The sequence below is a fragment of the Rousettus aegyptiacus genome, unplaced genomic scaffold (genome assembly GCF_014176215.1).
Source record: "Rousettus aegyptiacus isolate mRouAeg1 unplaced genomic scaffold, mRouAeg1.p scaffold_m13_p_6, whole genome shotgun sequence".
Classification (NCBI taxonomy): domain Eukaryota; kingdom Metazoa; phylum Chordata; class Mammalia; order Chiroptera; family Pteropodidae; genus Rousettus; species Rousettus aegyptiacus.
The window spans coordinates 19139365-19162713 of record NW_023416309.1 but is presented as its reverse complement, the minus strand read 5'-3'; the positions used below and the strand labels follow the sequence as shown (position 1 = coordinate 19162713).

At 32.7% G+C, this 23349-nt stretch overlaps 1 protein-coding gene and 1 pseudogene across 3 annotated transcripts in view; both read right to left on the bottom strand.

Annotated features, from left to right (window-relative positions):
• The window catches only part of CTNNA3 (catenin alpha 3), a 1366626-nt gene that overhangs the window by 223444 nt on the left and 1119833 nt on the right, over positions 1-23349 (bottom strand). The window lies entirely within an intron of this gene.
• Positions 19275-19392, bottom strand: LOC118604288 (annotated as a pseudogene).

The following is a 23349-nucleotide window of genomic DNA, read 5'->3' as shown; positions in this document are numbered from 1 at the left end:
ACCTCACAGTTCTTGTGTCTGCATATTTTCACTGAAATCAATAAGAAATATGAGCACAGAAGTGCTGCAAGGCTGTCCTTGATACTCAAGAATATATTGCCCATTCATGGTCAAATAGCAGTTGGATAGTCTGAATATAATTATGATAAAACCCATTATGTCTTTTCTTTCTGGGTCAAAGAAAAAATGATGTAAATTTAAATATAGCATATTCTAGAAACAGAGTGTTTACAGAAAAGCCAGAGGGATTTTCAAAACTTGATAATCTAAATGTAGACAACTGTTTTAATGCAGGAGCAATATGTTAAGGAGCTATAGTATTGAACTGCAGGTATGACCTAAAAGATATTCTTTTTAAATGGCAAAATTAACATTTATTTTAGTAAAATATTTCAGTAAAAAAATTATGACTAAATTTCTCACTAAAAATTTGATGTGCCAAAATAGATTTAAAAAAAAACACACACACAACAGACACCTTACTATTTAATGTGATTTACATGTGCCAAGAATTTGAAACAGAATTGAGAAGAGACAATACCCACTATGTTTCTTTTCTCAGATTTGCAATTTACATACATCCTATTCTCTGCCCTTCTACAATGGGCCATGTGACATAGCTCTGCAGAATGCAGTATTATTCACCAAATGAAGCCAAGTTACATAAGACTTGCATGGGAAGGTCCAGGTTAAGTAAATTTATGTTTAAAATCAGGCTGTATTCTGCCTTTTCCCCACCACTAAGGTGAAGAGAATTCCTGAGTATATTTTATATGTTATTCAAGTGACTCCAATGAATGTACTTTGTTCTAGAAGCAAATTAATTTGCTTTATGAAGTACAATAAACCTCTTAATAGTGTGTCTGCATAACACTTAAAAAATGACATTAAATCATTTAGGTAGACTACTTTGTATAAATGGCTAGTTTAGATGAAATATCTCTAAAAAACTAAAACGAGCTTTATCATATTGGCTACTGATAAATGGAGACTACAATTTCACTGCAACCAGATATTACTGAGAATTAAAAAACAGATCAAGAGATTCCCCCTGTCTCAATTTTTTTTTCAGATGGCTCTTGATTTTTTTATAGATAACATTCTGAAAATGAGTTCATTAAGACCTTTCCATCAATCAGAAATATCTAAAATGCAATATTTGAGCTGCTATGTGATATGACATAGGTGGCTGAAAAAAAAAAAGGAATGAACAAAAAATAATATTTACATTAGGGTAAGATTGTGAGTCTTCTCTGATATAACTGATATTGTAAATAACATTATTAAGAAGAACATTACTGCAAATGAATTCATTTGTATGGTTGCGATCAAATCATTGTGAGAGATGTGTGTATAACCCTGTCTCTGTTATCAATACAGTATGTTTATACAGTGCAAAAGTAATACACCAGGTGCTTCAGCAGAAGCAAACCAGATGGTCCAAGAGTTTCCACATGGGAAAGTAAACTTGGGCAAGTTTTTGAATGAATTTCATTACATCTTTCCTACTTTGCCGTAGATAACTGTTATCTAAAGTAAGTTACTGAGCTATTTATGTCATAATGAAATTAATGGAACATTATCAATATCTCCTCTAATTTTTACTACCAGTAATGCCTCAGGCAAAAGATCTATTTTTATAGTGAGATGAATACATATAGGGAATGTTAACAGATTCTGAAAAAAGGCAAAATCCTGCTGGGTGAACACATGTTAGCTACTGTGGCCACAGTAATAAGCTATAAATTTTAAGGTTTAAGCCTTGCCATCAGAGTGTAAAAACATCTTATTTTTAAGTATCGCTTATTTCCATACAAACACACATATAAACACACACACATGGCACATACACACACACACACACAGCCATAGAGCATCTTTAGCAAGAATATCTGTGATATTGGAAGTGTTCTAAATACTTCAAAGAGGAAATTATTATGAGGAAAACTTAGGCAAGCACAGGAAAAAGAGAAGCATGGAAATTGGGCAATGTCAAAGTGGTGTGTTACCAAGCTGGCTTCATGAAGAAACTCAGTTGTTTGGTTGGCCAAAGATGAAATCACTAGGACAGCCATACAGAATCTCCATATCTTTGCACATATGAGTAAAGAAAAGGAAAGGAATTTGTTTGCTAACTCCATGAGATCTCCTACCCCTCACTAATTCACATTTGCATCAACTCTAGGCATTAATTGCATCACTAGCTCCTTGGGTGGCTTCTGAGGAAACCATATCTTTTATGGAAGGACACTTTAGATGAGTCTAGAAGTAGTGGGAGAAGCCAGAGACTCTTCATATCTGAGTAGGTTAAACGGGATTGTCATAGCTGATGTGGTTCTTGCAGACAGGAAAAGCAACAAAGGTCATACCAGAGCCCATAACTTATTCCAGAGACAATCAAGACCCACAATGTTGTTAGCCATGAGGCAGATTCAGCTGCAGGGGTGGCAGCAGTAACTGGGATGCTCCACGAGCTAGTGACCAAGGGCCCAGTAGACTGATGAAGCTGAATGAACCAGAGCAGGCGCATGAGTTAGACCTGGTGTATTATGCAGGACAAATTACAATGCTCATACCAAGTGCTAAAAATATGGGTGGTAGGAACTGTGGAGAATGTGAGAGAGCATGATGCTACCCAAATCTAGAAATCTTTTCCATGCAAGGATGTACAAAATGTACAAAATGCTGCACTATTTTGTAATTTGAATTAATGTACCGTGAAGACAGAACATTTCTATTCTCCCACAATTCCAGAAGCCCAGTAACACAACCAAGAGGTGTGGTCTCAAGGAGAAACTCTTTTAAAATGTCACACTTTGAGTTACATTTGAGATCCAGGAATTATAAAGACAAATGCAAACTTAGTAATGACCTGCAGTTTTTTAGTGTGCTTTTCTTCCTAAAACACCACCAACTTCCTCTAAGTCCCCTAATTTACATGTTTACCATCTTGAGAGGATAAAGATTTAGTTTACAAACAAAGCTTTAGAGTACCAATGACTGGAAAATGTAACATATGAGAAAACTATACAGGAAAATAACTCTAAGGCGACAAAGGCGAATATTAGTTAGAGGTTTTTTGTTTGTTTTGTTTTGTTTTGTTGTTGTTTTGGCACGAGGATAAAAATTGAGTTGAGAATAAAGGCTCTGTGTTTGAAATCCCTTAAATCTGAACTGTTTCTGTGTCAAATTCCTAAGCCTTTCTGAGATTTGGGGAAGTAAGTTTTACTAGCTCCTTGTTTGTGTCCCTCTTTAAAGATAATTAAACTTCAGTTTATTTCTCTCTACTTAGAGACTGCTAAGCAATGTTTTAATAGTCTAAAACTTTAGTGGCATTTCTCATCTGAGAAAACCTCATTTACCAAATTCTGTCCTCTTATGTTTATATCTGTTTTTATGAGCATTTTTAATGAGATCTGATGAAAGAGCAAAGTATAATCTGCGTATAACCCATCATCTATAACTTGCCAGAGGGCTTGGGGCTCTGGTGACCAGATTCTTGTCTTGTTCTTTAAGACAGAATTCAAGGGAAAGACAAGCAACCAGTAGAAAAATGTGTTTTATTAAAGTGAGCGTACACACTCAAGAGGGGAACATGGGTGAGAGAGAGAGAGAGAAAAAGAGAAAGAGTGTTGTATGAAGATGTCTGGCTATGCTGGTTATGAACTTTTATTCTGGGAGGCATAGCCCAGAAACAGGAAACTGACATAGCCTTATTGTCTCCTCCCAGTAGACAGGGAGCTCTGTTTCCTACTGTTTCTTCCTTATATAGTGTTTCCGAAACTGTCATGGTGTCAGGTGCATAATGGGAGCCACAACATTTGTAATGCAGATGAGATTATGATATTAAAATTAGCCAAAGGTCATGCCTTAACCAAAGATGGCACATACGCTAGAAAAGACCAGTTTTGGCTTATCTTTCTTTGCTCAGGCGAAAATAGGGGGAGGGCTTTAAAAAAGGAAAAATTTCCAGAGCCCCAACCTGGAGGGGAAGGAGGTATCCCTGTGTTACCTATCCTGCCTTATAATAGAATAATCCCTATTTTATGCAAACTCTTTCATAGAAGATTATATAAAAGAAGACAACTTGACTTATTTGGTGAATTAGTATAACTTTGGTAGCAAAATCGATAAGAGAATAAAAAATAAATTAAATCGAAGATGAATATCACTTATGTATACAGCAAAAATATTAAGTAAAACACTACTAGCAAATTGAACCTGCCAGAGCAATAATAATAATACAGGAAAGTTTGTTCAACATAAAAAACTTTACTATATCCATATATTAAAGAAAAAAAATCTATCTTCATATTAGTATTCAATAAAATTCAACATTCGCTAATAATAAAATGACTAAGCAAACATATGAGGTCTTTGATCCTTTGCCTACTTCATTATCTTCATCAGTTTAGAGAGAATAAGTAATATTGCTGGGTATTTTTCTTCCTTTTGAAGATTTTGAAGAAACGTGTTTTCATTCAGCTGGGCTTCTAGATAAATAAGATGTTAGGGACTAGTTTTTTAACTGCTCTAGGAATAAATGTTAGTAGCCTGCACTTGAAGATCAAATCTTCCTTTTATCTTACCCAATACAAGATTTCCTTTTATTGCGAAAGTGCTGTTTCCATCGTGTGAATAATGCCCCTTGCTGGTAACATGACTACCTACTTTGTTTCCCAGCCTGAATTTCAAAGTTGTCACCATATTCTTGGCTTCTCTCCTTTGAGGAGTCTGAATTCAAAGGTAAGCCTACCTGCTTTTATCAACTCATTTAGCAGGAAGTTAGTGAAAGAAAATATCAATTTTAAATTAAAAAAATCAAAGATTGACTGTATTAAAAACATTGTAATGTAACACATTAAATTGCTTTTAACGTAATATCAAGAAATGCTAACCACTCAAATGAATGTATTTCCATTCTGGTATCTGACTCATTTATCTTTTTAACCACACAAAAAGAATCCATTTTTGTAGACCAATTAAAACGTTCTTACACTAACAAACTTTTTAATGAGTCAAAAAAAAATCTTAGCGCTATATGTGGTACATTTCAAGATTAAAAAGCTATCACCACACATCATCTTGCTGCACTTCAATGTTTGCTTTTTAACCAAATACTCATGGGGTCCAAATGAACAGGAAATAGGGTTAGAATAAAAAACATATCGACTTATTTTGAACTCCTTTCTACCAAATGATACAGCCATCCCACTTCTGAGTATTATCTAAAAGAATCGAAATCTTGATCTCAAAGAGATATTTGCGTTTTTATGTTCACTTTCTTGTTATCTGCAATAGCCAAGGAACAGAAAAAAAAAGTCTATCAATGAATAAATGGATAAAAAAATGTATATATACACACATACATACATACCCATAATGCACTATTATTCAGGCTTAAAAAATAAGTAAATCTTGTCAAATGTGACAACATGCATCAATCTGGAGGACATTATGCTAAGTGAAATAAGCCAGCTACAGAAGGACAAATACTTCATTATTCAACTTATGTGAGGTATCTAAAATAGTCAAACTCATAGAAGAAAGTAGAATGGTGGTTGCCAGGGGCTGAGGTGAGGGAGAAATGAAAAATTGTTGTTCAATGAGTGTATTAATTTTATTTGTTCAAGATGAGTAAGTTCTGGAGATCTGCTATAAAACACAGTGTTTATAGTTAACAATATTGTATGTACATTTAAAAATCTGTTAAGAGGGTAGATCACATATTAAGTGTCTTATCAGAATAATTTTTTTAAAAAAACCTCCTTTCCACAAATTTTAAATGACCAAGACCCACTCAGAAGCAAAAACAAATGTCTACACATGCATATGTGCATGTGCGTGCGCACACACACACACACACATCTTGTCTCAAAAAGAGTTAGTCTAGGACTGAGTTTCAAAGCTATAGACTGAAAATAGTTTCGAGGGAAATGAGACGATATTAGAGAGGCAGGCTTAAGAATCAATGGGACAGTGTTTTACATCAAATCCAAAGGGGACAGGCAGAAAGGCAAGAATATAGTCAGAAGAAAAGAGATCTGCAACCAAAGCCAACAATAAAACGAACAGTTTCTGAAGCATGAACAAAAGTAAAATAACCTGGAGTTATTAACAGACCACCAGTTCTTACAAGGGTTATGGAAGTTTGGGGATAGCCATGTCATTATTAAATGAGCTAAGCAATTTAAATAAATACTATCTAGTCTTGAAATGATGATTTAAGCTCTATGATGAAGTTCAGTATAAAGTATGAATGAGAGCATCACAATGACCGGACTTCTTTTCAGAACTGCATTGTAAATGTGTCCAATAAAATTTTCTTGATGTAATTTCTAATTTATGACCATGGGCAATCCTTTTATATTTCTGTACAATCCTCCGATTTCTGAAATATGCATATGAACCACTTCCCTGTGGTTATACTTGTAGGAAACATTACTTAGCACATAAAATTTAAGTTAATAACTGAGACTTAGGCAGGATTATGCTATAAGGCAAAATTGCTTCAGGTTGCAGTTTGTAGAAAACATTTTATCTACAATGATTAAAAAATCCAAATCACCCTACCATCCTCATGACTCAAACATTTAGATCAGAATTTTTCCTATTATCCATTGTTACCAACACCACTGAAATTAGTGCTGCCAGCTCATATTACACCTTGAAAATGTTTCCTTCTCTCATTTACTACACCTCCTAACTTCTAACATAGAACCTATCACTGACTATTTCTCCATATTCAAAATCTAGAACCTTCTTAAGATAGTATCAATCCAATTCTCATTAAATTATTAAAGTTCCACGTTATCCACATCTAAAATCTATATTACTTATTTCTGACATTTGCTTCTTTAGCTGACTTATGACTACATTTTATTTACTACTCATACTAACATTCGGTTAATTCTAATATAGCTGCCTTCACTAACCGCAGTCTTCTTGTCACTCTCTGTCACCATCACTACGTGTCCTCACTATCATCACTATCCCCAATCTTCCCTAGGTCACTAATTTTTTGATCCTGAATAATTCCTATCACTTTTTTGATTAATGTTAATATTTTCGGCAAAAGGCAGAAGAACTGCCTTGCTGTAAATTTTAATATCTAATTTCAACAAGATTTTCATTAGCAATAGTTCCTTCAATCACTTTGTAAGTTTGTCTTATGTATTCTCTATAAAGCCTATATCCAATCTCTCTCTTCCATAAGCTAAAAAACCCACTTGTTTTTTTTTTCTCTAAAGCAGATGATGCTAAAAGATTTGAACCATATGGTATTACTTAATCATCTATTCTCTCCATATTTAAAAATAATTTGTCACTGTAATACCTTTACTTCTTTTCATTGGAAGAACATGTATTTCTGTTTTCCTAAGCCTTACTTTTTCTTCTAGACTTTCTAGAGACCCCATTGCTATCCCAACCCTTTTGGTCATTTATACTTCTTTGATCATTTTCCTCTACTTTTAATCAATGAAAGATTTTATGTCTACTTCAAAACTTCAAACAAATCATTATTTAATATTTAATCTATTCTCTTTTCTCTTTTGATTTCAAACTTCTAAAATGGCCTGTATTCCACTGTTCCATACAATCTCTGATTAGCCCCTAAAATATAAATTTAAATTTCTAGCAGATTAAGTAATCAAACTTTCCTTAATTTTCTTTTAAGCCACTGATATGTTTCAATTTTCTTCGATTTTTTTTGTACTATTTATCTTGCTGTACTTTTTTTTCACCTTGAAACTGCCTTTTCTAATATATCTTTGTTCTAGTCTCATTTTCTGTGAGAACAATCCTCAAAGCTCAAGTCTTGGTCTTCTTAGTGAAAATTCTGTAAGGTCTTTTAGGGTAGTGTCAATTAATTAGCAATAAATCATGTATTAAATGTATATTAAATTTTAAGTTTTCTCAAATAAATTGAATTTAACAAGGTTCTTTCCCTTAGTGAGGGCTTATTTTGTACTCATATCAAAAGGAGATGAAAATATGAGAGAAGAAAACCTCCAAGGGTCCTTTACTGCTGAGGTTCAGGCTACACCTCATAAAACAAATCACCCCAAATTAAAAGTAATACTTTGGAGTTCGGACAAGGATTAACCTTAAAGATGTACCCCCATCATCCTCTTCTAAAGCATAATCCAACCACTGTGAAAAGCCAGCATTATCGCTGCATTCTGAAAGGTCAATAATATCCCTCAGAAAAGGGAGAAGAATCACTGTGACATAAGTGGAATTAGGAAAGAATCTGAGTGAATCTTGTGCATTTAGAGAATGATATAAAGTCAAACTGAACATCAATTATAAAATCATCAAATTGTAAGTATAAATTAACAACAATAAATAATGCTTTAAAGTGCTATTAATTTAAAGAGATAACACAAAATGTTTCTGAAGAGTAACTAGCTTAAATTCGATGGAATAAGCTTTCAGTTTTAAGAAGTCCTGGGTAATTCAGGGAGTGATTCTGTTCCTATAAAAACAAAACAGCAATCATGGGAATATCAGAGAATAATTGTAGTGGATAAAGAAAAGATATAAGGACCATAATTATGAAGTAGGCATAATCTCAAATGTTAAAACATCACTAAAGAAAGATGTTTGGCTTTGAAAGATCATTTCCCCAAGGAAAAGGAAAAAAAAATTAATTCAGTGACGAAATTACCTATTTTTATTAGCCTGTCTGAAAATTTATGAATATATATGGTTTCCAGGTAAAATATTACGGCCCATTAAATTTGAATATCAGATAATCAACAAATAATTTCATTATGTTTTTAGTGTAATTACTCACTATTTATCTGAAATTCAAATTTAAATTGGTGTCTTATGTTTTTATTAGCTGACTACACCTACCTTATAAGGACCTAACTGGTAAATATTATTTGCATTCACACTTAATTACTATTTGTCCATCTCTCTGCCCCCACTAAGACTCTAAATTTTAGTAATTAGGGACCGTAATCTTTCATACTTACTACTATATCTTCAGCATCGAAACCCCCAAATTTTAAACCAAAGTTTATAGGTAGAATTAGGATCTATTCCTAGGCTCACTTCTATCTATGTTTTCTTACTAAAGCTACCAAACCTTAGTAAAAAGCAAAAATCATTATCACACTCTGAAAGCTCAGGAAAAGCTTCTTCACAAAGAATAGGTCTTGTAAAACAGTTATTCTAAATAAAGGAATGAGAATGAACCACTCGCATTGCTTCCTCTCTCCATTTCTTGGCCACTCCAAATAGCAGTCAACTTTTCTTTCGTTGACAATACCGCATGGTGGCTGACATAAGTAATCAACAAATGAACACATCTAAATTTCTCATTTCTTTTTCTTTTATTCTCTTTCTCTCTTCCCCTCTGTCTCACGCTCTCTCTTGGCCCCCTTACCCTGTCAGTTTTCCCTATTGTTAGACAAAATAATGACCCAACTGGGCTGATAAATCACAAAATTTTGGAACAAAAAGGTATAGAAAATATCAAGACAATCTTCTTTATTTTATAGATTAAAGAACTAAAGCTCACATAACTACAAGAAAGCTTTCCTGATCAAAACCTTTCAACAGTTCTGTGTTGCCTATAAGATAAACTTTCTAAAGTCTTGGTATAGTGTAAATAGCCAAGATTCTGCTCAGCCTTCCGCTTTAGATGTGCATCTTGCCAGGGGACTGAACACTGTCTCCTGGCACTGATGACTAGTATCTCTGTGCTCACACTGGCCCATAGGTGACCACTTCTTCCCTTGTACTCCATCTGTTCACGTTTCTATTACGACACTTTTAACACTATAGAATTTATCCGTTTAAACATCTGTCTCCTCCCATTAGTCTGAATTATGTGAGTGTAGAGAAAATAGCTTATTCCCCCTAGAATTACTAATGCCTATACAAGTGCAAAAGCACAAAGTAGAAGCCCAAAAAGCATTTGACAAATGAAAAAACACATACATAATTAATGGCATAAACAATACCAGAATTTAAGTACTGTGCTTTTTCACCAAGCCATAGGACTGAGCTAAGGATCTATCAATATTAATGTAAAAAAGGCAATAAAATTTGAGATAAAGTTTGCTGTAAAAACCAGTGTCAGTAATCTCTCAGGCTCACAGACATGCTGAGAATCCTGCTTCAAAACATTCAAAATTTTCTATTTTCCACTTTGCTGTCCACTAATTAAACTTGATTTTCTTCAGGCACAGTTTTTGAACATAAGTATCTATTTCTTATTCCATTGTGTCTAATTTCTATGCGACAGCAGTATTCTGTAATTTTTCATCACACACACACACTATTTTAATAAAAATGTGAATTGAATAGATTTTAGAAGACTGTTCTGGGAATCTAAACACCCTTAATCTCATTGCTTCTATAACTAAACATATTCAAGTTCTCAACTCTTAATTTAGAAATGGATTTCTAGAATCTAACGTGAAAATCAAGACTCACCATTGTATAGTGGCAATAGCAAAAAAAAAAAAATCTATACTCAACATGTAAATCAGAAATTAGTATATGGTTATAGACACAATTTTCTCTTATAAATATGTTTTAAACAAAAATTTAAAATGAAAAATGTGTTAGTTGATACATAATGGCATCATCATTTTTCATTTTTCTATTTCATTATGATTCAGTTTGTAAATAGATATAAAATGATGGATTTATCAACATGGTCTGTCGTTATGTATAGATGTCTTCTTTAATGTGCACATCTTTTAATAGAACTTTTAATAATTAACATTAAAAATACACTATAAAAGGTGGTGATTCTTTTTAGAAATACTAGACATTACCATTTATTTGTCATGTGTTAACTACTAACTGCACAAGGCAATAAGCTAAGCACATAGTTAATTTAAACTTAATTACTCTCCAGAAAGATTGGTAAAATTATCCTTTAATTTGACTAAAAGAAAGGAGACAAATTTAATGAATATACCCAACTATGAAATAAGGACTTTTATATATAAATATTTTGAGGTGGTCACCTTATATTTGATTCCTTACAAATTTAGTCATTTTATTTTGATCATCATGTTTAGGGAGGATTCAATCAACTCTAGCTTGCCCTAATTATAGAGGTCACCTATATGAGTCTAAAAGAAAAAGTCAAAGAAATATAATATCAATTTCATAACTATTTCTGGGGATATTGTCTCATAATTATTAACTCTTGTATGTAATTTTAAACAAACATTTTAAAAATCATGAACCATATCAAAGTAAGTGGTTACCTTATGGAGCTCATGAATATACAACTATGAATAAACGAATGGATAGAGATGACCTAATTTTCTGTAACAAAGTTTATAAAATAAAATTTTCAGTGATAACATTACTCATAGATTCATAAATTTGAGTATTTCAGAGTGATGTTCTCTGGAAAATTATTTAAGCTAAGAGACTCAAAGAAGAGAAAGCTGTTGAGTTCTCAGGATGCAAATGAATAATGCAAAGAAATGTGTTTCATGAAATCTGAGCAAAGACCAAGTAATAATTCCAAATTAAGATATTTTATGTTATTTTTATTATATATATTTAAATTAATATATTATTTTCAGATATTTGATTATTTCATCTATACTTTTGAAAGAATTTATAGTTAAATTGCTCATTAAAAAAAAATTCTCTCCTTTGTAAAGTTAAAGATTTGCTCATATTATGGGTTGTTTCATATTCATAGGCATGTATCAGAACATAACCACTCTCATACAAGTAATAAAGGATAGAATAAGATTGACCAAGGTCTGCCTACCTCCAGAGGGTAGGCTTTTAACTACTGTCTGCTAAAATTATATATCTACTCTCCTTCCTCTAAATTTTTAATATAATTAATAAAATAAAACATTGGTAGTGTTTAATATTTTTAAAAGGCAGCCTCTTGGTAGATGAAAGGATATATATGTGTATTCAGTTGTCATGTACATTTCCAGAACTCAATATATTTTGGTGAGTGCAAATAAATAATATCTAACCGCAATTCATCTTAAAGGTAAAGATCATAAGACTAGATGATAAAATAATAAATAAACTTTTCTAATATATAAGTTGGGGTGTTATTATTTAATACATATTATTCTAAATGGTTTTTTTAGATCCTTAAAGGTTATATTATGATTGTATGACATTCCTGAAACTTATCCATTACATTTTATAAATTATACATATATATGTATATGTATATATATTACACGCATACACACACACACACACACACACACACATAAATATCTAAGCACTTCAAGGAAGAGTTTTATTGCTGTATGGGGTTGATATGCTTCCTTTGTATAATATGCCACTAAGGGGAGAAGTGTTTCTTTTTCCTGAAGGAGAACATTATTGAAAATAGACAATGTGAGGTTCCCCCATATTTGAAATATCGGTATGTCCATGAAATGACCAGAGAATCTTTTCCAAAATATTAGTCATGCCTTAACCACATACCTTGCTCTTATGTCATTCCTATTCCCAAAATGAGCCCATATTCCAGACATACTATCAATTTATCTATTGTGCCAAAAAGCAATTTTTGAAAAATGTTGCCTTTTACATCATGAAAACAATTATAGTAGAGGTGAGAAATTAAGTAGACAAGATGTTTACTGAATATATCAATTTAATTAGCTCTAGATATAGTAATTGCTTTCTAAATATATAAATATAAATTTTAAAAAGATGAGGGCTGATGGCGATCGTGTGGCTCTTGTCATACTATTGTGCTCCTTTGGATTGAAATGGTGTTGCAATGTCAAAATCACTATTTTTAAAGTAATTTTCTACTTGATTTATTTATTCATATTAATAAAAAATTATTTTGCTATAGTCACTCAAAGCAGCTGAAACAGCAAAACACAAGCTGGTCCAGGATGATCTAATTTGTACTTGCCATGACAATATTTCTTCCAGGCACAATCATCTACTTTGCCAGCATCAGTGAACCTCTTCTCTGTAATACTTAATGAGAAAATGTGGAGAAAGAATATCAAGAGCATTTTTATTAAGGCTCAATTTTCCATCCCACTTTTAGTTTCAAGATTCGTAGGCAGTAGATATGGCTCAGGCAACAGTGAAAAACAGCTAATGATCTTGGTTTCTCATTTCTGGAATAAGAGTTAGGCAGATGAATGGAGAGGGAGATTGTATAGATTTAGTAATTCTATAGCTACTAAAACATGGGAAAGAAAAAGAAAAAAAAATTAAACCCGTCAATGCCTTTTCCTTTATGTGTTCACACAAAGTAAATTATAAAGAGAAAGTACAATCACAAATGATATTGAACTTCTATTACCATTCTTATACTGATAAAATACCAGAACAATATGGTAAAGTTTAACTAAATCATAATACGATTACCACTAAATAATAATAATTAAAATTAAAAATTGCTTGTATAGTACTGTGCAGTTTCCAAATTACTTGGATATACATCACTCTGCACATGTATATGATCATTAGCAAACATATTTTTTTTTAAAAAAACCTCCCCCTAGTGGTTTAGGAAAAAAAAGAAAGGATACACTGAAATGAACTTGAAAAAGAGAGATGTGTATAAAATGATTCTAAATCAGGAGAATGTAGAGTCAGTTTATTTTAAAAAGTAACTTTTATGGCCTTCTATTACATTTACATGTAATGTTTTGTTCAAGTATATAATTAAATAACAGTACTTCTTTCATATATCATTCATACACTCTACATTCCAATATGAGCATTATGATTTTAATAATATGAGGATTTTCCTCTCTCAGTCACCAGAGGAGTCTATGCCCAGGGAACACAGGAGCAGGTGGCTTTAGTCTCCTCCACTCTAACATCCATCAGTGTCCCCCACCAAGACCATCCTAAGAAATATAATCTAACTGTCTAAATAAAATTGGTATGCTTTTTATGCAAATGAATATTTGTATAAAGTTCTCTCATCCCATCTTCATCTTCTAAGGAGACAGTAATATCTAAACTACAGTTTAGCAGTTCTGTATATGTCAATAAGTAAGATATTTCTCTGGCTAAAGTAATATAATCTGTGTTACACATTTATTTATTCAATAAATAAGTAAAGAGCCTTTTTTCTTCCAGGTTCTGTTTTATTCCAGGTTAGATTTTGGAATAAGTGGTTGAGGAGAAGGGTGAGGCTGGAGGAGACAGCCAAAAAAAAAATTGTCCTCTCCTAAAGGTTACACTTTAGCACTTTCGTGAAGGGAAAGACAAAGATTGTAATAAATAAATAAATAAATAAATAAATAAATAAATAAATAAATAAATAAATAAAATTTTATAAGTAAAGAAATGCTATAAAATTATAACAGGGTAAGAAAAGTGGAGAGGACAAAACAAGGGCCATTTGCAATTGTAAATAAGAAGGTTAATGTACATATCACTGATAAGGTAGCATTCTGAAGAGAGTTGAAGGGTGATAAGGGAGAGGTCCATACATACATCTGGAGTATGCATAGATAAAAGCTAGTTCCAAAGCCCTGAGTTAAAATTATACCCAGTGCATTTGGGGAACAGTAAAGGGAAGTCATTGTGGAAGAGTGAGTAGATAGACAAGGTAAAGTAGAAGATTCAGTAAGAGATTACTAAGGTCTTAGACATATGTTAAAAGGCATGAGAAAAAATACAGAAGAGCCCATTTTTCACATTTCCATATTATATAGAAATAGTTTAGGTTCTGCTTAAAGATTGGGGCTATAGGAGAATAAACCATGTGAACTCAGGATAATTTGAGCATGTATTTCTCATACTTTGGTAAAATATGTAGCAGAAGTAGTAGGTATTCATGCTTTTTCTATATGATTCAGTATTACACATTTCAGTCTATTCTCCAAGAGAGTAGGAGAAATAGAAGAAAGGAAGACAGAGAGAGAGGAAGGAAACGGGGAGAGAGAGAGTGAGGAAGAGAGAGAGGGGAAGAGGGGGGGGGAGAGAGAAGGACACAGAGAGGTAACAGAGGACTATGTAGTAACTTAATGACTAAGAAAGCTTTCTCTAATTCAGTGCTCCTTTTTGACTCTCATGTCTTACAGTTAAATATATTGCTTTACATCAATTTATAAGAAAATTCATCTAGCATACAACATCTAAGGTGTGTTAAATTAATTTTTTAATTGAACATTTTAAATAATGATATTATTAAAAACTAGCTGGAGTAAAATAAGAACAAATATGGGAAAGGCTCTTTAGTCACTGAAAACAAACTATGTCATATGTGGGAAGAAAAGGCTCAGGCATGCCAGGAAGATCTTAATATAAAGCTGTTATAGGAAATAATGTTCTTGATCCTATAGGCCCTTTCTATAATTTAGTAAAGCAAACAAGATAATAAAAGCATCAGATTCAAAGTCTTGGCTTACTCAAATAATCACACTTTAATTAGGTGAAGGATTCTCACATTAAAAATGCAAGGTAGTATAACTATTTTATCCAAGTTATCATATGATATATTAGGTTTAGCAATGAGAAAAAAAATTCTTTAGCAGAAGACCTGTTTCACCATTCTAGAGCAAATACACTGCTTCGATATGCATATTTCTTTCAATTGATGTTTACAGTGATGATAATGTTCTCTTCAGGTAGCAATCAATTATACTTTCAGCTTAAATATATATTTGGGTACATTGTTATTTTCATAGAAATTTAGACTTACATTATGTGCCAAATAAAATTGCACTAAGTAAAATAATAAGTTTTAAATGCAAGTAAGGTATTAGTATATCTTGAACATGTATAAAATTCTATGCTAAGCAGATGGGGTAAACAAACTAACAAAAGCCAACATAGCCATACAAGATTCACAAAACAATTCATACATAATTTACAAATTGTGTTTAAAACATGATCGTATTGAAAATGATAGAATTATGCGTATCATCTCCGTAGGACCCAGACCATTTTTTTAAATACAGAAAACCAGAGTCCTTGGGTGATTTACTCACACCGAAATGCTCCCAGATTTTACATTGCAGAAAGAATACTTCCCTGAAGCAGAGAGTTCTCTGGGGGCATCTATAAGGCCAAGTGGTAACTCTCAGGGAAGTGATGTTTTGGGAACTTCTGGTCATGATGCACCATTAATAAATTGCCTGATTTATAACCAATGCAAATATGGAGCTGGCTTCCTTCCCAGAATGCTTCTAAGCAGCAGCACAGGCAGCAACAGTAACACCATCGACACAGAAAAGGACAACAATTTGAGGAATTGAAAAAATGAAAGCTTTGGCCAAGGGATAAAGGTATAACAAATGCTGAGTTTCAAAGGAGAAGCTAGACCTCATATAGAACATTAAAAGTAAAACAGTAAAATTGAGTAATGTTACATTTCAACTCCCATCATGTCAAAGCTCTAGCAGGTTGCAGACATGGGACAACAGACATGGGTAGCATCTATGAAGAGATTATTTTACGGAAAGTTGTACCATGAGTATATCCTCTGCACCAAAAGGGAAAAATGAGAAAGTGCAACAAGAGTAATTGAGGACTGAAGTTTTCAATGGTGTACTGTAATGAAGACTTTTCATTTACTTTCTGCATAATTTACTGATATAATTTGTTTAGCTTTCTCTCAGGAAAATATTAAGAGTAAAAAAGAGACAAATGTTCTTTTGGCCCTATATTGTACAACTTGCTCCATTAACATCTATTCATGTATCATTTATCACCCTCTCCTAATTTTTCAGTTAAAATAGTTTTTCTTTAAATTAAGAATATTTTCCTTTTATTGAGTTTCTACTTATAACTTCAGAGGATATTTAGATTATCTTTAAGTAGAGAAAACATACATATATAGTAATATTATGTATCTTCAAATTTGAAGACAAATATAAAAAAGAAATCCTCTTAAATTGCAATATCTCATATATATTATTCCAAATATATTTTCTTGCTTTAGTACATCGGATATAGCATTATGGATTTAAAAATCAAATAATAATTAATGTATGTATCATACTAGCTAGATAAATTACTAAGTTACATCCTTTCTATGTCAGGGAAAAATATAACATTGAACTAGTTCTTAAAACAGATATAAGCAGATGATTTTTCAGAATAATTTCATTATTATAATAGGATATGTGCTAAGCTGATAAGAAGAAATATTGAAACTGCCTTGCAAACATCAGTAGTATTAACCTACCTTAAATTAACCTATCCTAAATCAGTTCTAGATTTACCTAACAACTATGAACTCATTTGAGACTCATAAACTTTTAAATTTACAGCATTTCTAAGCACCTATGGCTGTAAGAAACATTTAGGAAAGAAAGAGGTTACTAATTGTCAAATTCACAATAATGAGTTTAATATGTAAGAAATGGCAAGTTACTGCTTCACAAAGTAGATTTTCTGGTTTGGCTCCTAGTCATATTTACCCAAATTTCTTAGGGAAAAATCTGTTCCACCTTGAGAATTGCTTCATGAAAGTAGAATTCAAGAAATTATTAAAAGAGTCATTAAAAATGGGAAGTTAGCAGAAACTGGGGCTTTAGTAAATAGTGGCCAAAAACATTGTAAAGAGCATTGGAGGCGGTGTAATTTCGAAAGGATTGTGTTTCTATGCATTGTATTCAGCAGTCTACATGAGAAAAAAATGATAAGAAAAAAAAAAAAGATTGAGCAGACTGCATTGCCAGGGATGCTGGCAGGCTGCCAAACACACGGAGGGAGGTAGCCTCTCTTCCACCTCTTGGTTGTCTGCAGAGTAATATTACACTTTCCTGCTAAACAAAAGAAAAAGTGCCTGTTGAAATCATGCAGTTGCACTTGCTTAAGTTATGCTTGTTTTTTTTCCTTTATACACAATATTTGTGTATGTGCTAAAAGGATATAAATTAGAGAAAACAGAATGTTAATTTTTGGCATGATGATAAAGACATAAAATATTAGTTAAATTTATTGTACTATATTGTTTGTAATTGTATATTGGAATGGGCTTATTGCATTTTAAATTAAATTATATATATACATGTAGATAATAATTACATATATATAATTTTATATATATATATATGAGAGAGAATAAAAAAGGTGGAGGCTGCCTAGAGAGTTTAAGAAAATGTATTCTTCATTGTTTTAGATGTGAGGATTGCCTTCTGTCTCTTAATGTATCATAATACAGCTGCTTGTTAGAATAGCTTCTAATTTTCTATCATATGATTTTCATTTAGGTATTTCAGGAAACAGAGAGAGACAGAGGGAAAGAGTATGACTATGAATACATATTGTCCAATTAGTGGATTTTCTGAACACAAAATTATAAGGGAAGTGAAAGAAAATAGTGCTTCCTTTTAATTTTGTAATGGGACATATTAAATTTGTCCTTTTGGAACAAAAAGCCTAGTTTTTTGAGAAACTGAGCAACCGCCTAAAAAGGAACTCAGTCTGTGTGAAATAGAGGAGACTCGCGTAACTGCTGTCTAAAACTATAGGTTAGCTGCCTGATGGTCAAAGAGATCTTCAATATAATGTGATGATTTAGCCAAAGCTGCCCAAACCTGATTCCCTACAGACCTGTGACTCCTGAGTGAGTCTTAGAGGAAAAAAAAAAAAAAAAAGGAAACTTTATGTTATGGAGTATTAAGCTATACCTGAACAAAACAAAATGGAAGAACAACCTCTTTTTAGTTTGGTTTCAGTCCCCAGTGGAATCTGACGTTCACTGAGTCATGGGCAAGAAATGATAGGGGCAGTGGGACCCATGGGAAGTGAAAGTGCCCAGAAAATGTGGCACAGCTGTGAACACTGGATGACTGTTATAGGAGGCAGTGGAAGAAACAGAATGTCCATGAACAAATCTGAAGGTAAACAGCACCAGAAGAAGAAATAGGTGTTGATATATTGCATTACTATTTATTCAATGTTTAAACTAACATAGGCAACATGCTGTGCCCATTACATCCATTATATCATTTGATCCTCATAGCAAGTCTTTAAATTAGATATCATAACACCCAAATTGCAAATGAGAAAAGTGATTATTTAAGAATAGAAGTACCCACTTGGAATAATTTTCCTTTCATACATGAAAACATAATGATTCCATCTTTAGGAGCTCTGAAAATGAAAATGTTAGATTGTAAATCAATATTCAAACAAAAGCAGGAAGTAATGTCATTTAAAAAATTTAAGAGATCGACATTTGGTAACTGTTTATACACCCATCTAAGATGGTGGCTGAGAGATTGTTAGTTGTAAATGATTTGAAACATGACTATGATTTAAGGCCTAAGATAAGACAAAATGAAATTATTATTCATTATTATTTGTTTTTACACCTACGGCACCTGGTCTTCCTAGGTGGTCTCTCATCCAAGTCCTAATCAGGCCCGACCCTGCTTATCTTCTGACATCAGATGAGATCGGCATGTTCAGGGTGGCATGGCCATAAAATGAAATTATTAATAGTATTAAATTAGAACCACTGAGAGAGAGGGGAAAACAATGAATAATATAAGAGTTGAAATCAATAGTTTAGGTAAGTAACAAAGGCTTATATGACGGCTACACCCAAGAAAGATAACATTTTAAGAATGCCACCCTATAATAAAAATAGCACAAGTAGTGACTTACACCCTGACAATTGAGGTCTGCATGAATCGCACTCTTTCTTTTTCTCTCTCCCATACTACCTCTCTACCCCCTTTCTGTACATATTTGAAAAGTAGAAAGTGAAGGAAGGTAAAATATCAAGGCTTGTGTTCTTGCACTTCCAGTCGTTTTCTTACTAGCCTCAGTATAACATTTCCATTTCCACAACTTATCTTAAATTATCTGGAATGTCTTAAAAACAAACCAAAAAAGTTAAGAAATTTATCCTCAGTTAAATAGTTAATAGATGACAGGGCTGAGATTTGAACAGTCTGTCTGACTTGAGACATGTTATATTTTTTAACTTTTTATTTTGAATTAATTATGTATTTACAGGAAGTTGTAATATAGTACAGAGAGGTCCCATGTACACTTTATCTAGTTTCCCCCATGGTTACACTGTACATAACAATGTATAACACCAGGAAATTGCCATTGGTTCAAAGTGTGGATATGATCCCTTATGTAGATTCATGTAACCACCACCACAACAAAAATACAGATCTGTTCCATATTGTGAAGATATTCCCTCATTCTTCCCTTTTATCATCACACATACCCTTCTCAACTATCCCTAAATCCTGGCAACTACTAATCTGTTCTTCATTCTATATTTTTTATTTTAAGAATGCTATACAAAAAAAGTAGTTAGTTTCAAAGGGAGCACCCTAAGACTGGCAGCTGTTTTATCAAAAGAAACTATGCAGGACAGAAGGGTTTGCGTATTAGACGTGATGAAGACCCAGGATCTACGACCAAGAATACTTTATCCAGCACAGCTGTCATTTAGAGTTGAAAGGACAGATAAAGAGCTTCCAGACAAAAATAAGATACAGGAATTTTCACCACCAAGCTAGCATTACAGGAAATGTTGCATGGACTTCTTTAAGAAAAAAAAAAAAAAAAAAAAAAAAAAAAAAAAAAACACGTATCAAAAACAGGAATAAAGAATGGTAACAATTATATTCCTATTAACAAGTACCTCAAATGGAAAAGAATTAAGTGCTCCAACCAAAAGATAGGGTGGCTGAATGGATAAGAAAACAAGATCGCTACATATGTTGCCTACAAGAGACTCACTTCAGATTAAAAACACACACAGACTAACAGGAAGGGAATGGAAAAAGATATTGCCTCGATGGAACTAGACGGTATTGTATTGAATGAAATGGGTCAGATAGAGAAAGACAAATATCTCATGATTTCACATACATGTGAAATCTAAAGAACAAAATCAACAATAACAAAGCTGAAATAAGCTCATAGATACAGAGAATATTTAGAGGGATACTAGATAGGAAGGTGGTTGGGGGGACAAAAAAAAAGGCAAAGGGTTTAAGAGGTACAAATGGATAGTTGCCAAATAGATATGGAGATGTAGAGTGTAGCACGGGGAAGATGGTTAACAGTGTTGTAAGAAATATGTAAGGAGGAAGAGGGATATTAGATTTAGTAGGGTGATCATGCTGCGAGTTATGTGGATCTCTGATAACTATGCTATATGACTGAAACTGGTATATTATTGTATGCCAATTATAATCGAAAACAACTCATTGAATTGTACAATGTAAATACAAGCAACTAATTGTCTTATATTTCAATAAAGACAAAAAAACAGGCAAAAAAAGAGAGAAAAGAATGCTATAAAAATGAAATAATATAGTATGTGACCTTTTGAGATTGCCTCTTCACTTAGTATGTGCCCTTGAGATCCATTCAAGTTATTGCATATATCAATAGTTTGTTTCTTTTCATTGCTGAATAATCTTCTATGGTATGGATATATTATAGTTCCCTTAACCATTTGAATATTGAAGGACATTTTGATCATTTCCATTTTATGACTATTACAAATAAAGTTGCTAAGATTAATCATGTACATGTTTTTGTGTGAACATAAATTTTCATTTCTCTGGAATAAATACCCAGGAATGTGATTGCTGGGTCATAAGGTAAGTATATTTGAGCTCTGGGGTTCTTTTGTTAAGAATCTGACGAATTTTTGTTTCTAGTGTAGGGAGCCATGTTTTAGCTACTCCATTTTAGTGCTTCCTAAATTTGAACAATCTCCATGGTAGCAGCGATAGCCAGCCTCCAATAGTTCCCCAATGATCCCTGTCCCTTCCTGATAGTCAAAAGCTTATATGGCTAATAGATTATGACAGAAAAGTTTGTATGTATTTCCAAGGTTAGGGTATAAAAGACTAGCTTCTAATTATAACCTGATATAGTAAATACATTTTCCTTTAGAGTGTCCAGTTCATTAGCTAGCCAATATTAGTTTTAAGCTACTTTGCGTATGTGACCAAAATCATAATAAGTAAACATTCTGATTTCAATTTAAATATTTTATGGTCATGTTGCCAGAAGCCAGTTATCATAATTCTGGTCAAATCTAATGCCCTGAAAAAAATAATTTCTTAATCTTCAAGTCCATGATCATGGTAACTGCACTGCAATCTTAACAGCTAGTGAGCTTTCCTCTGGTATCTATAAAATCATCTCTGATTGATCACAATATAAATTCGGTATTGCTATTAAATCTTACTGTATCACTCATCCAATCAAATAGTACTTAGTAATAGTTTTCAGAAAATTATGAACACAATTTCATTCATTTCTTAACTAACAAAGCAGCTTAATGAATGAATGACAAGTCAGATGAATTTGTGAATCTTCAGTTCGAGGCAAGCATTTTGAATAAATTAACAAGGTAATGTTAACATTCCAGGGGAAAAATGATAATGGCATAATGCTTAGTGTAGATATGTGCTTTAATTTTGTCAGCCGAGCACAATTTTACAAAGACCTTCTATTTAGAGTCATAGTACTTGAAAGTAATTATTTTGCAATGTGGGGATTTGCCTTAAGAGAGACAGAGGCCAGAGATTCTGGGTTGAGTACAAATTACAAAAAAGAACCTTGCATTTTTTATTACCTAGTTTATTAACCAATCAATAGGTCACTGGACTTTTATGATTTTAATCAAAATTGGTTCACTTTAATGACATAAAATATATTTGTTAGGGCTATTCTTTTCCATCGTGAAAGTTCTGCTAGAAAGTAGCCGTCCCCACCTCTCCCGTGGTGCCCATAAATTCTGTTTAGTCTCTTTCTCTTGGCCTGATTCCTTTGTCCTTCTTTGATTTTTCTTCTCTGATTTTTTATTTTTAGTCATGTTGCTGGGTAATTTTATGAAGATGGCATCCCACTCCTGAACAGTATATAAACAGGAGTCGTTAAGTACTCTGTACTTGATAACTTTATAAAGGGCCCATGCTCATTCAAAATGTGTACTTATTCCCTGCATTGCTACTTATATCTGCACTCTAAGCTTCAACATATTTTAACTCAAATGCTCTCATTTTGACCATAGATACAAAATAATTCTTTTATTTTACTGTCTTTCTTTATTCGTGTTTATTCACTTATGAAAAAAACAATTCACCAAGTTCAGTTTAAGGAAGAGACAGGAGGGAGGGAGGCAAAGAACTGACAATAAGTGACTGCAAATATTTATTTAATCTATATAACACATGAGGAAACTGAAACTTAAAAATATAAATTACTAGCCAGTCAATTATTGCCCAGATATAAATGCCCATGATCACTACATTAATATTTAGTATGAGGTGTTCAGTTCAATAAAGATTTATCCAATGGAAATTCAAACTCATGCCTGCCACATTTTATACTTCATCATGCTTTTCTGTTACCCTAGGTAGTATCGATTAGTACAAAATACTTTCTCCACAAGGC